The sequence below is a fragment of the Bemisia tabaci genome, chromosome 4 (assembly GCF_918797505.1).
Source record: "Bemisia tabaci chromosome 4, PGI_BMITA_v3".
Taxonomy (NCBI): Eukaryota; Metazoa; Arthropoda; class Insecta; order Hemiptera; family Aleyrodidae; genus Bemisia; species Bemisia tabaci.
The window spans coordinates 60,406,474-60,421,552 of record NC_092796.1 but is presented as its reverse complement, the minus strand read 5'-3'; the positions used below and the strand labels follow the sequence as shown (position 1 = coordinate 60,421,552).

General features: G+C 42.2%; 1 protein-coding gene across 3 annotated transcripts in view; it reads left to right on the top strand.

Annotated features, from left to right (window-relative positions):
• The window catches only part of nuf (rab11 family-interacting protein nuf), a 96,915-nt gene that overhangs the window by 47,368 nt on the left and 34,468 nt on the right, over window positions 1-15,079 (top strand). The window lies entirely within an intron of this gene.

Genomic DNA, 15,079 nt, shown 5'->3' with positions numbered 1-15,079 from the left:
TTTTATGCAAGCTTTGCACTGTGTGATTATTTGTGTTCCGAATTGAATGAGTGTCACGTCTCTTAAAAAAATTCATCTCATCAAAAGAACATTTCATTGAAAGATATTGCCACAGCCAAATATTTCTCTAAATACCGGACTTCGAGAATCTTATTTGTCAATTAACGATGGAAAACATTTTCCTCGCCATTGTTTGCAATTAGCAATTTTTTATAGCAGGAAGCAACTGCAGTTACCTGCTCTGGTTTGAATTCGATTTTTCCAGAGGATTACATCAAACATTGCTGCAACCTTTCCCTAGAAAACACTGTAACTATGGAATAAAAGTGCAAAAGCTTAGATATTTATGATAGTTCTCCAGAATTCCCATTCATCTCTATCTCCCTTCCCTTTTATGTGAGAGGATTGTCTTGAGAAGTATGGACCTAGTGAGGAGAGAAGCAATGAAACTGATGGGTTTAATTACTATTTAATTAAAGCATGTGGCCATCCATTCGATGAAATACATGTTTCCTTGTCAGTATTTAACATTACTCGTGTGCTAAATCACAGTTTTACACTAGGACTTTGAAAAACCTGATCTGTGCATTATCAGTTTCTTTCACCTGTTACACGAGCTCTAAAAACGCCTACAGAATTGAAGTTAGGCAATTTCATACACAAGCGTGAAAACCGTTTCTGTACCGCGGGTTGTGTTTCGCGTCGTGCGAAGGAGCATGTTGACCGTCTCGGTGTCTCTCTTGAGCAGAACGAATGCGGCATGGCTAGCGGTCCTGTCTCGTTTGCCCCTCACCAGATCCCAAACGATAATGCGCGTTTTACTACCAAATCAATCGCATTTTGCTTTTCAATTCATTTTCGTAAAACACGTAGAAAATGAGGAAACCTTACTTTTGAGTGTTTGAATTTTAATGTTAAATGAGGTATTTTACCTTTTTTCATTCAACCAAATTTTAGGTGGGAAAACGACTCACTAAGTTGCCGAAAGTTCAACTCCATTTCAAACGAAAAATATCGCGCCAACAGATTTCTTGACGTCACAAGGATCATTGACCCGTGATCCTTTCGCCTGCCATTGTTTATAAGTATACATTCCGGTCGTACATCAGCCATGATACTAGATTCACGGTGGTTGAAACCATGAGAATCTTTCATGACGTCATAAGGAGATCGCTAACGAGAAACGTTCCTCTCATCATTACAACACTGAGCTCCTTTTTGTCAGTCATTAAAGCTGTTTCGAGCTTTTTTAAGCTCAGGAACGCGTTCCTCGCGAAAAATTTTCATCGTTTATACTTTTTTATCAAGCAATTCCAGGATCCAGGGGGATAACAGCCCCTTAATTAGAGAAACATGAGTTCATTACCTCAGTAGAACAAGTTTTTCATTCCCAGATGTCTCGGAGTAACCTCATGTAACTCAAAGTAACCCAAATTAACCATAAACACGAACATTTTGAACTGTGTGACAGGCCGAGACCCGATAAAAATTTAGTGGAACGTTTCTCTGATGACGACACAATGAAGGTATTAAATTCTTCCGAGGCGGCAGCGCTCATCACATCGACTTTATCACGCATCGCCCCGCGGTTTTGTTCTACTGTCGCGTCGACATTGTCAGGCATCGTTTTCTAGGGCCGTGCATTTCAGTGGTGAGGCGTGAATGATCGATTGTCGATATTTCCCCATTTGAAGCTGTGGTAAAGAATCGGTTATTAAGGCGTTCGTTGCGAACACTCTGTTTATCGATCCTTTTCCATAGGTTCAAATGCAGGGTGTCTAGCGACCGGGAAAACCGGGAAATGTCAGGGAAATCAGAGAAATCAGGGAAAACGTCAGGGAATCTGCAAAAATTCGACATGTCAGGGAATTTGATTTTGCAAGCGATTTTTGTGTCAGGGAAACGTCAGGGAATTCGAAAAACACGGATTTTTCGGCAAATGTTTCGCGATAGATTTAATTCTCTGCCGGAGATTCCTCTACCAATGTTCTCTACCAAAATTTTCACGTGAATTTCTGCTGATGTCTTTTAAATTTTACAAATGAGGCAAAAATATCTCGCATAAGTTTAGGCGCCGTGTATGTTGCTCTATTTTAATACATTATTCCTAAAACATGACAAAAATTCTTACTGTACATCTAATCAGTTCAAACGTGTCGAAAAACTAGGAATGTTTTCCCTTTTTGTCGGGGAATTATTTTTTCCACCTGTCAGGGTATTTTGAATTTTTCTCCGGTTTTTTGGTCGTTTTCGTCAGGGAAATCAGGGAATTTTTTTCTTAACTTTCTAGACACCCTGAAATGGCAGATGAATCGATGCATCGCAAAGCAAGCCTCGCCACTGGTGGATTTCTGCTTCCTCGTTGAGTCGTTGCCGAACTCTATTGAGTCACCTCGCCTTCGCCTTGTTTTCGCTTTTCTCGGCTTTAAACAAATCTCCGCGCCGACCGCCACCTCCACCTCCACCTCCTCCTCCTCCTCCTCCTCCTCCTCCTCCACTTCGGTTTTATTTCCCTCCTTTTTTGCGGTCGACAGTGTAAATAGCTGCGGTCAATTTCGAGCCCGCGGCAGCCGCTGTCGCTACCGGGCCGGGCCGCCGCGGCTCTGCCAACAGGTGCGAGAAAGTCACCGTCGGGCCGTCCTCAGGAAAAACATCCTATGAGCCCTCAGACATTGCCATATTCCCCTCAATGAAACATGATTTTACCGGAGAAAACCTGAATATTTTTCCTCTAATTTATCGGAAAATTTTGTTCCCAATTTAATCTAAAACATCTGAAAATGTCAAGGCAAAATACGCATCGCTGGCATAATAAAATCAGGGATTTTGTCAAATCCAAATGCGAAGTATCAAGAATTGTCACTCGGATTGAAATTCTGACTCTTCCCTAGGCGGATCAAGGGGGGCGTAGGGGACGCATACCCCCCCCCCCCTCCATTGATCCGAAAACAAGGATGAAGAGAAAGGGAAGGAAGAAAGAAGGAAGGACGCTTAAATTTGGTACTTTTTCATGCTCATGACAAAATTGACTCAAATTTCATATCAGGGGCTTTAAATTTCGAATATTATCGGGGGAGGAGGACCCCTGGACCTCTCCCCCTTCCGTCCCCCCGTTCGAAGTGTCTGAATCCACCTATGTACTCTTCTGCTAATTCTGGACAAAATACTTCTTTGTCTTCTTAGATAGGAATTATTTTTAAAAAATTGTATCATTATGTGGTTGCAATAATGATTTTTATCCTAGCATGAGCAGTGAGCATTCTGTTCAAAAGATACAACGTTTTGTTAAAATAGAAAGTTTTTATCATTTTGATACTTACAACTTTCAAGTATAATAGCAACATTTTGAAAAGGAAAACCCAAATATAGTATGTAGTTCGATGAATTCTCACGTTCAAAATATCGAAAATCCGAGACCTCTTCGTCAAAACATACTGGACCTCTTGAATTTTCAAAATTTGAGTATCTGCTGACAGTTTGCTTACGACCAATGCATAACTTTCCTCGAAAGTAACTATTTTTATCGGGGGAAATTCGGCAAGATTTGAAGGCTCGTACGGCGTTGTTGCTTAGGAGCGTGGAAAAACGCACGAGCGCGGGAGCAACCTGCAACTCGCTGCGGCAGCGGCGTCTAAAACTAATGCGTTAATAAAACGATATAGGTACTTTCTCCGTCACGCTACCTACCGCTAGAGCAGCACCTCATAGCCGCCAGCACCAATGCCTCGCCGGAAGATGGCGTTTTCGGCTGTTGCCATGTTTGAACCGCTTTCGCACCGCAATTATTGCAAAATAGCCCGGAATTGCTAAATTCCACCCGGTGCTTGCTTTCGTAGAGAGCAAGTTCGCAGCAAGAAAGCACGTACACCTGCCTCCAGTTGATCTCTAGGTCAACCTCACGTTCGGATGAGTCGTCTTCTGCTGTCCAAGGAAGCTCATGCAGTGCCCTGCGCATTGAGTTTCAACGCAATATTTTGCGAAGAGCCTCCTCAAAAGTTACCCCTTTTCCAGGATTCCGGGAATGGGCGACTAGACAAAGGTCTGAGGTAGAAGAAAACGGCGCAAGTCCCTTCTTCAAAATCTAACGTAGAAAACGATTCACGCAACAAGAAGTTCGGAAGTAAAGTCTTGATTGAGATTAATAAGTATTTTTACTACTACTAATAAGTCGCTCTTATAGTGCCTTTGTGCGCTCTGCGACACCCAACCGCCTCTGACAGCGATCTTGCCAGAGCTCCAACAAGTATTTTTAACACAGATTAAATGGAAGGTAGATCATTAAGGTAGCGTCATTCGTATTTCTGTCATTTCATCAATGATAATTGGACGTATTTCTGCTAAACGGAATCAGAGAAGGGTGGGAAAGAGGGGGTGTGCTCGTTAGTTGAGAGCCGTTAGAATGCTTGGGAATTATGAAGCGCCAGTGACGTCAGCGGTCTTCCGTGGTCCGCTGTAACTCATGAGCCCTGTCCACAACGCTCTTGTGCCATGTCCACGTCTCATGAGTGCCGCATACAGCTGGCGCTTGGTTATCTATTTGATAGAACGTAAAATTCTGTTTTTCTATTTCCCCAAAAGGAATCACGCCCACTTTTACATTGTTTCATATCCAACTCCAAACGAGCACACCCCATCTTTCCCACACGTCTCTGGTTACAGAAATATATCCAATTTTAAACACCTTAATCTTGTTTAGGGGTTGATTTCTAAACTGCCCGTTGTGTGATTCGTTTTCTTCGTGAAATTTTGAGAGGGAAATATGTCACTTAGTACTGCAACTCATACTTTGTCTAGTGGCTCATTAAGTAAACTGTGTGGTTAAAATGAAACCTCTGAGTGAGAAAAGACTACTATAATTTTTATTCAAAGCTGGTTGTGGTAATAGCCGTACTAAGTTTACATTTTCAGCATACATAAAAACATTTTACTGTTGGACAATGTATTTGCAATACTGCATGACCAAAATCATCTTCAAAGTTCAGGAAGAACTTCTAACAAGGACATGTATCATCAAGAGGTTTCAATTTAGTTACGTGTCGATATGTCTCTTGGAGCTCCGAAAAGGATAGAAAAGGAAGGCCTTTTTTTGGAAGTCTCCCTCGCGAAAAATACGAGTGTGCCATGGGGTTTTTTTTTACAATCGAAGCAGCGATGCCCACTAAAAGCTCGCAAAGTTGAGGCTGCAAGGGTGGTGCAAGACAGCATTTTAAGAGATCTACTCTTGTCGTTAAACAAAGTCTCTACATGAGTACATAAGCAGGGTTGCAATACTGTGGACTAAAAGCTCCCTACGCAAGTAGAGTCCTCAGACAGTGTGGCAACCCCCCTTATGTATTCATACGTATTACTGTGTCGAGGATTTGACTAATTACAAAGGTGGGCTCTCGCATCATTTTACAATCGGGAGTCGTATCATGTCTCAACGTTAAGAGCTTTTCGAGCTTGGAAGTGGATTTACGGTAAAATTAGTCGAACCATCGTGTACATCGTTAAATCGTGGCTCCTCTGACGTCAGGGCGTATCTCTATTTCCACATGAACCCCGGAAAGGATAGAGTTCTACGGGGCACAGGGCTCACGTGGAAATTTAGATACGCCCTTATGTCAGAGGAGCGACGAAATGTTACCAACGACTTGTTGGTTAAACTGGTAATAGGACCCCGGAAGAGCTCCACTTCAGGAGACTTTACCGCGATAGACTACTCTGATGACTACAAGTCACACCTAGGAGGTGATAAACCAGGCATAATTCGAGAAGACTCATGATACAAATGTAGAAGCTTTCAATTACACTGGAAACCCTAGAGAGCCTATTTATTTGACCTATTTCTTTCGGCTAATTTTCAAACGGATACTGCTTTATTTAAAGAGTGGAAATTCAAAACCTGTTAGTTGCTAAAATTGATGAACTGTTTCTTGCAGGAAAAAAGTATTCCATCAGGCTACCCTGGTAAATATTGGCGATAAGAGCTGCGTTTCAAAATACCATAGGAATTCTTATAGCCGGCTAAAGAAGGCTACAGAAAATCATATAGCTGGCTGTAGAATGCGGAGAAAATCATACGGCCGGGCTATACGAAGCGATTAAAAATTATGCAGCCGGGCTATAGTTCCTATCGCCGGGCTTTACACTTAATCGCCTGGCTGTTGCTTTTTCGCCATCGATTATAAAAGGCTATAGGAAATTGTGTAGAAATTCGTGTACTTTGGAAATCATTGAGTTTGATACGGAACCACCTTAATATTTACAAAACATACGTTATATTTTCCTTTACTACATATTTTTTTTCATCAATTAAAATGAGAATAATCCATACAGAGTGTGCAAACATTTCCAAATCATGAGTTGAATAACGCTGACTCCGCCAGATTAAATATTAGAGCCGAACACAAAGCGGAGCGGCGACGCACTGGCGCCTACAGACCTAACAGGGATACTTCACGCATTGCGCAACGCGTGAAGTATCCCTGTTAGGTTTGTAGGCGCCAATGCGCGTTTCGCGCTGGCTGCCCGCCTGCCGCACCGCAGCGTGCCAAGGCGCTTGAAGCAACTATTTCACACCAGAGATATTGCACCGTGTCATACGAAACTGAAGGCACTCTAATATATTAGGAATGGCAGGCATCCATCAAAAGTACGGAGCTTTCCTCGCAAAATAAATCAAGATACTACGGCCCAAAAAGAGAGCAGTGGTCCAAAAACTCACTAAGTCCTAGCATCCGTAATTAGTGACGTTTAGCATACACTTTATCGCCTGGCTGTGAGTTGCTTAATCGCCATCGGCTATAAAAGGCTATAAGAAATTGTACAGCCGGCTACAGAAGCTATTGTAAATCTTACAGCCGGCCGTAGGTCTATGGTATTTCGGAACACAGATTCTACTGCCAATTTTTACCAGGGTAGGCATAGCAGTTCTTGTCATGAAAATACAATCTAAATCGTGAGAGGATTATCGCAATAAAAATTTTATGAAGCGAAGGCGCTCAGGTTCTTTCACATTGAGATGCATCATGCACAATTTTAGCAACTCCTAATGACGCTAACCAGGTTTTGAATATCCATTCTTCATTTGTAATACCAACTATTCTCTATTTGGTGTTCTTTTATACTTCTTTCATCGGGTTCCTCTTCAACAAAGTAATTCAATTTTCGCGAAAAAGTATCTAGAAGCACAAATGACCAAATTGAATGGCTGCAGTGAGTTCTGCCCCTCTACTTTTGAACAGTTTTCTATTTACTGAACTCTTATGAATCGCTTTATGACAGAAATATAAGGACGATTTTTGAGTTGTCCGAGCTATACTACCCCGCTTTTCGGTCTCCAACTGTCCCCGAATCCCTTACTCGAGCGCTTCACCACGTGCGTAGTACTGAAGCAGTGCGTAAAAGAAGCCGCCCAGCGCGCCTTCATTTTCAACCGTATGCAACTAGGACAACCATAGAGTACGAATAGTTGTATTCAGGCGTTGTGATTCACCGTCGCGTGACTCCTTGAGCAGGGATTAATTTGTGTTTGATGTTCAACGTGTGTTACTGACGGAGATCAGCGCGTTTTGCGTGATGACGTCATCTGTCATGCCGTCATGGTCTTCCAAAAACAGTATTTCCGTAAAAATTGGACATCAGCTTTAGTGTTTGGTTAGAGCTCAGTAATATTATTTCGTGACACTGATCAACACGGGTCGGTTTGCCTTAAGGACAGTTAGTGATCCTGGGTAGAGTTTAGCACTGGTTCCGAGGATGACCTTCATTTTTCTGGATCAGTTCAATTCATCCCGGAAAAATCGGAATTTTCCCCCCAAAAACCAGCTTTTCCAGAGTAATTTAGACGCCCGAAAATTTGAAACTGATTCTGAAAAACGGAGATATTTTCAAAATTAGCGCTGAAAATCAACCCAGAATCAATCGCTGAGTTTTAGGCAAACCTAAAAGAAAAAACAATTGTTCATCAGTGTAATCTGTACGACTCAGCGACTAAAACTCCGTTCGACTCCTTCTCGCAAAACCGAGAACGCGGATCACTCAAAAGTTCAAAGTTTATTTGGACCACGCTAAGCAGAAAGGAACCAAGCCACATATGCTATTGCCAAATGTAATTGGACCATTCAATTTTTTGCATGAAAACGGTTGTACGGGTTGTGTAAATTTTTGTGCAAATTTCAGTGAATTTCTACATAGCACGAAGCAAATTCCTTAAAATTTTCAAAGGAACCCGCTCGAACGTTCTCTTGTTAAAAATTTAAGTGCCTACAGTCAAATTTGGGAATGGCTGATGTGGCTTGGTTACTTTCTGCATAACGCGGTCCATTTTTTCGCCGGCCAGACGATACCTAATCGCACATCCATTAGCCATTGGCTGTAAATTTCACAATTGGAGCTTGAATTTGGTCGTTTCCTTATCGCGGCGGGTCGTCAGGCAACGTTGCACGTATCCAGCGTGGAAATGTGCTAATGTCTCCGTCGATCGTTGTTAGCCACACGCGTTTCGCGTTTCGCCGCCTTGTCTTCTGCTGCGACTCCGGCCCACCACCGCGCGCCCGCTCGCCAAGTGGTCGCCGATCGCGATCGTGGACTTGGAGTCCTCGCTCCATCGAGCGCCTGTCTTCAGTCATAGCGCCGCGCTCCGTCAGGAATGTCCTTCCGCCAGTTTCGATTCTCCCGCCACGCGAGCTGACCTCCTTTCCGCGCCCCGATCAGCTGATCCGCGCGCCGTCCCGTCAGTCGCGCCACCCGGGTTCCATCTCCAGTTGCCGCCCGATCCCCAGTTTTCGAAATTTCCACCGCGGTTTTTCCGGTTCAAGCAGTCGTCACTGCTGACCATTCGATTTTCCATTTCTTTACGTATCAACTGTATGTACGTTCGGTATATTCTGAAGAATGATTAGCGCCATCGATTTTCGGGTCCATCTCACGTGCTCGCTTTAACGACGCCTAAATTTTGCGAGTAGGTACCTATAATGAAATTTTCATGGAGTTTGTCGTAGATTGATGACAATTTTCTTTGCTCAAGTTTTCCAGTTTGCACCAAATTAAACGTCTATCCACTTCCTGTGGTTCTCCACTCGATTTTCCATTTCTTTGCGGATCAACCGGATGTACAATGTACGCCCTGTCACTTGAGTCTTGAAGAATGATTAGCGCCGTCGATTTTAGCCGTCGATTGGTAAAGTTTGTCGTAGTTTGATGGCAATTTTCTTAGTTCAGGTTTTACAGTTTTCACCGCATTAAAAGTCTGCCCGCTTTCTGTGGATCTGGGGAACGTTTTGCCGCAACTATTTTCAGTTCAATTTCACGTGCTCGTTTCAAGAATTCATAAATTTTGCACCTGATTCTGTTTAATTTTCCGTAATAGGAATAATGAAATATAATATGTCTTAGTAAGATGACAATTTTCATCGTCCGATTTTTCCAGTACTATGCTTCGTTCACCTCCTTCGGATCAAAAAGACGCATTAATCCACCGTCAAGTTTCGGGTCAATAGTTTCTGCTCACTTTAAACGCGCCCAAATTTCTCACCTTAAATTTTGTCCAATTTTTCGGGGTAGGCATTGATGAAAATTTGATAAAATTTGTCGTAGTTTGATAACAGTTATTATATGGTATGACAAATTTTGATGAAACTTCGGTTAAATCACAACAGTACTTAAGTTTCAATTTCGAAAAGTGCAACGCTTTGAATGCTTGCAGTTTCACGTTGGTGATAGTTATCAGGAAAGTCTCCAAAGTGGCTAAATTATTTGGGCTGAAATCATACGGAATCAATTGATTAGACTCTTATGTTAAAAAAATCTAAGTGTCAATATTCATTATGGCCAATAATTGAAGTAGATCAATTGAATTTTACTCAGTAGTTTTATTTATTTATTTTTCAATCTAATGCCTATGGTTCATGTTTCAAAACCTGTGAGGATGAAGCGGCTGACTCATTGATAGTGATGAATTTTAGCTATTGGATTTGAACAGAGGCGACTCGCTAGTTTCTGATTTATTTTATTGTTTTTTTCTCTCTCTCTCTCTCCCTCTCCCGCTCTTTTCGCTCAACTTAATTCATAGTGTTTAGCATTTCTCCTAATCAATATTCAGCCTCAAAAATTATAATTCATAATGCTCGTCTCAAAGGCACCAAGTCTAAAGCTTTCTTCTCACATTCCTTAAAAGTATCACACCTAACCGTCCGTTTAATCATCATGTCGGCCTCCCGAAGTTATCATTAAAATAATGTGGAGTTCGGTCGTCCAACGTAGATTTTTATTTGTCTATTCTAATAATCACATCCTGTTTGAGCCCATCTCACGGTAGGATGTTTAGCCGCATGAGAATAGACTCTATCACTCTAGTTTGGAAGTTGAGAAAGAACGACGCGTTTGTATCAGCGAGTTTCATCTCAATTCACAGGTAGAATAATTCGTTAAACGGATTCTCTTTAGTTAAAACATGGGAACTTTTTTGGACGTCGAAAGTTGGAACTTGTATGGTTTCGAGAAGGCACGACCTCGCTTTGGGATTTTGAGAGCATGCCGCGGCCGTGGTTGGATAGGATCATCGCCTCGCATAGTGATGGTCTTCTTGCCGTGCTGCTAAGTCTTCCAAAAAGAAAGTTTTTAAATACCTTTTCTTCTTTAACATTCGTATTCTCCCCAAGCTCACACACCTCTACGAGTCCACAGGTGTAGGCTATATAATCTTATCAGCTGTTAGTTTTTTCTGTCCAACCTCCTGTTTTAATGGTTAAAAATGAGAGTGTTATTTTGATAATAAAAAGTGATAGAACTGTGATTCGTAGTCTTCTTTTATTACAAAAAACAACAGGTTGCTACAAGTTTTTAAGTAAAATTTTAATTTTTCATTTTTGCATTCTTTATTTCTCAGCAATTTTAATACTGAAATAGATCAAATTTTTAATCGTGAAAGATGAAAAAATAAAATAAAATTTAATCGCGTGGTCAAATGTTTCCCATCATTTTCAAGTTAGTGGATGAGTAAGGGGCGCTTAAATTCCGTAGAGGACACGACAGTCATCAGTAAAAATTCTAAAGGGCCAAAGCTCGGCCTAGGTCTCTGGTTGCAACAGATTTATCCTAAAAGTGGATTTTCTCAAAAGCCAGCAGTGTTGAATAGAGTGTATTTTAGTCGTATTATACGCGCCCACAGCCGCATGTAGCTCTCTTATATGGCTGACAGCTTTAGCGTCTTTTTGAGGTTCATTATCCATGTCTTTTACCCTTGAACATCTTATTTTTCTCATCTAATCGACTTTTTCCAGCGTACAGAGTAAATATTCCGATTACACCAAGATAAATTTCCTGAGCGGGTTGTAATTCTGGTTGTAGTAGCAAGAGTCCCACAGTTATAATTTCAGCATGGAAAGCATTCGTCGCTCGGCTGACGAAAGAGCGTAACTACAATTTAAGATGAACCCCGGGAAGTATTGAGTTATATACACGACAGGGCTCATTGCGAATTGTATTTACGTCTGTTACGTCCTGTTGTCAGGAGAGGAGAGTGACATGACGGGGCGTGAAATGCGATGTATCGATTGTTACGCCAATTGAACCTATGGAAAGGATCGATACACAGGGTGTTCGCAGCGAACGCCTCAATAATCGATTCTTTACCATAGGTTTAAATGGAAGAACAATCGATACATCACAAAGCACGCCACGCCACTGCCTCCACTAGTATCTCGGCAATGGTGGAAGCTTTTACTTTCGGGACTTCAACATTCAACCTACTTGGTCGATGGTCAACAACGTTAGTAGTTCTGTTTTGCGAACGAAACAAAATTTGGGAAACTTCTTTGGCTCAGCTCGAGGCTCTTCATCCACCATATAGGTAGGCCAACAGCCGAAAAAAGAGTGATGACTGTTGCTCCCTCATAATTTTCCATAAGAAATTGTCGAGTCCCCGAAAGTAAAAGCTTCCACCTGTCGCCAAGAGGCCAGTGGAGGGTCTCTTGTCTTTGAATACTTACACTGGTAAAAAAAAACCTCTTGGTTCAAGAGTGCAGTTTCTTGTCGCCGGATTTAAGAGTCTGGACTCTTGTCTCAATGCAAAATCCGCTTAAATCAATGCAAAATCCGCTTGAATCAATGCAAAATCCGCTTGAAACAAGAGTTCAAGACTCTTGAATCCGGCGACAAGAAACTGCACTCTTAAGTCAATGCAATGCGGCATTGGTCTAAGAGGGTTTTTTTTACCAGTGTATGACATTCCTACTGATCCAGACAGCAATTTCCCTCCGTGCGCTATCCGCCTGAGTATGAGTCAATGAGCCAACGTAAAAGCATAATTTCTCGAGGCCTTACGTCATCAAGTCCGGCACCTTCGCCCTGGATCGTGATTAGTGAATCCTATTTCTGTGCGGTTTCCGCCGCCTTTTACCAATGCTCTCTCCGGCCTCTCGCGGCTGCCCTCTTTAACTTTTCGGTTTTTCTTCCTCCGCGAAATTGCGACAGGGGGTCCTCGAGTTCACCATTGTAGCCCACTAATTAGTATTCATGTAACGAAGATGCTCCGCGCTACGGACGCTACGTAGCCTGGAAAGCACGAGAGAACTTTTAGCGTAAGCTACCGTGTTGCCAAGTCTCGCCGAGAAATCATGTGAACTGCAATCTGTATGGAGAGTCCCTCTCTAAAGTGGCAACTCTAGCTCGCGGTGAGTCACGGCTCTTGGCGGCGAGACTCCAGGTCCCGACTTTCAACTTTTCGTGGCGCGTCTTAAATGACACTCAATCCCGTTGAATCGTCAATTTTATTCTCGTCTGGGATTCTTAAGTTGCCTCATCCAGGAAGCAAGCCTGCAAATGACCCATTTGATCGGTTTAATGGGTCAAAAAGTCAACTTTGCCCTAAGAAGACCTCCGGGATTCATTCATCAGAGAGCTGCGTTGTACCCGTGACCGTGACCTTCCAACCCCCTACCCTCGAATGGGTATCGAGTGGACGCAAACTTCCCAAATCCAGTTCTATCTGTAATGTTAGCGAAAATTACTCAAGTCAGTACGGACCGTGGCAATCTGTGTTCTACATAAACATCATTAATCATAGGACGTGACTCGATGTTTTTTAGTAATGAGTTTCTAGGCGGACCCTCAATTTTTGTGAATTAAATAATTCATATTGCAAGGGAGAAGGTTGATATATTCCTGTTATTTGCAATGAAATTAATTCCAAAATGTTAAAAATCAAGTAATTTAAATAATTTTGGTCGGAGAAAAACCTGAAAAAAATCAGACACCCCCCCCCCCCATCCCTCAGTTTGCAGACTTTTTTTTTATCTATGAATAATTTTATGCGACGCAGCTAAGGGTACCCTCTCAAATCCGTAACACAGTTCTTGCCTTCATCAACCGTATTTTTCATAGGGTCATCTGTTAATCAAAAACTAGCACAGCTGATTCATTTCGTCTTTTGAGTTCTGCAATCAATGTTCAACGCCTCGCCTTCGGTTTTCTCTCGGGTGACATTGACGCTATTGTTTTTCCCCGGTCGACTCAGGTCGCGACGAAGGCGCTGAGAGCAATTATTACCACGTTCGCCAGGATCAAAAACCTCACACTCGCGAGGATTTTGACAAACTGCACTGAAAAAATGATTTTTTAACTCGGATGAAACGCATTTTCCTGGACGATTCGGCAACGCAGCGGGATTTATTATGATAGCCCAATTAATAGATGAACGCCGCGTCGCTAATATGTAGACCTTGGGAAGCTGCACTGTTTTCCAGCCGTGCAAAAAATCGTCCGTGTTCAGGTCCGCGAATCGAGGATTGTGTCCATAATGGCAACCGCCGTGTTCCGCACACCCGTGCTAAGGAGAAACGACGTATGTCCATTCTAGAGGTGCCAAAGTTCCTCCGATAGATTGCTGATTTTTAAAGAGAGTCATGAATATTCGCTCTTGAAATTTTCACGTAATTTAGATCTGATTGTCAATGAAATTCTTTGAAAAATTGAAGAAAAAGTATTCTCAGATTTCTCTGAAAATCCGTATTTTATCAAAAGAAATGTGACAACATGCGGAAGCTCATACGACGTTTTTCCTGAACGCGGCACGCATGCGTTGCTTGATGATCGCGTGGGCGTGGGTGAGATTGATCGTGTGATCCTAGTTGTGGAAAAAAAAATGGAAACAAGCTGTTCTATCAGCACCGGTGCAATTAAAGTGGATGTCTGTACTTTTCATTTAGATTATCATGATTTGATTATCAAATTCTTTATTGTTTTTTCCCCCATGTCATTATCGTCATTCTTAATCCGGTTGTAGCCGGGCATTCATATCGTCCTAAACGATACTTTTTGCTTACCGCTTATCGAAGAAAGAAGTCGTTTTCGCATGAAAATCCGCTCATTTTTTGTTGTCGTTGTTGTAATTAAGGATAAATTGCGGGGCATTTGGATCATGCAGGCAAAAACGCAGCGCAGAAGCTTAAATGTCATACTGCAGCAGGGCTCATTTTTACTCGTTCGATTCCGACTCAGTAGTTCAACGTCTTATTTTGCTAAACTCGCGGTGTGTCGATTCATGTACTCTTTAGCAAAGGAACCACTCAAGGCCCAATTTAATCCCAAACCCATTTAGATGTATGTAATTTTACTGTATTACATTCCATTGGCCAAGTTCAATTCTCTTTCACACATCGTGCAAGAAAACCAACCCATATGCAAAGTTTAAAGGACCACCGACCTCGGTCATTTGGGATTCTGGCTTAAATTTTACCAGCTGAAATTGTTAAGAATTTTCTCATTTTCAGCTGTTCCAACTTGAATCCTAAAATTTTGGTTTGAAGTTATGTTCTATTGTTTTGGACGAAATGATAAATCGAACCCTTATCGAATTCGATCTATTGCACCACGTCCTTGTTTGAAAGAACTCCTCGAATGCGATGCAGGTGTCGAAGGCAGCGTAGTTAACGTTAACGGTGCGATAGAAACGGACAGAGGCAGAGGCAGGTCACGGGTCTTTATCCGGGCTGCGGGGTCTGGCAGTGGCAGGACACTCGAGCACTCGACTCGTAGCCGCGGAGAAACGTAAGTCTGCTCGCGAACGTAATGTAATTTCGGGTAATTACCTCGGCTC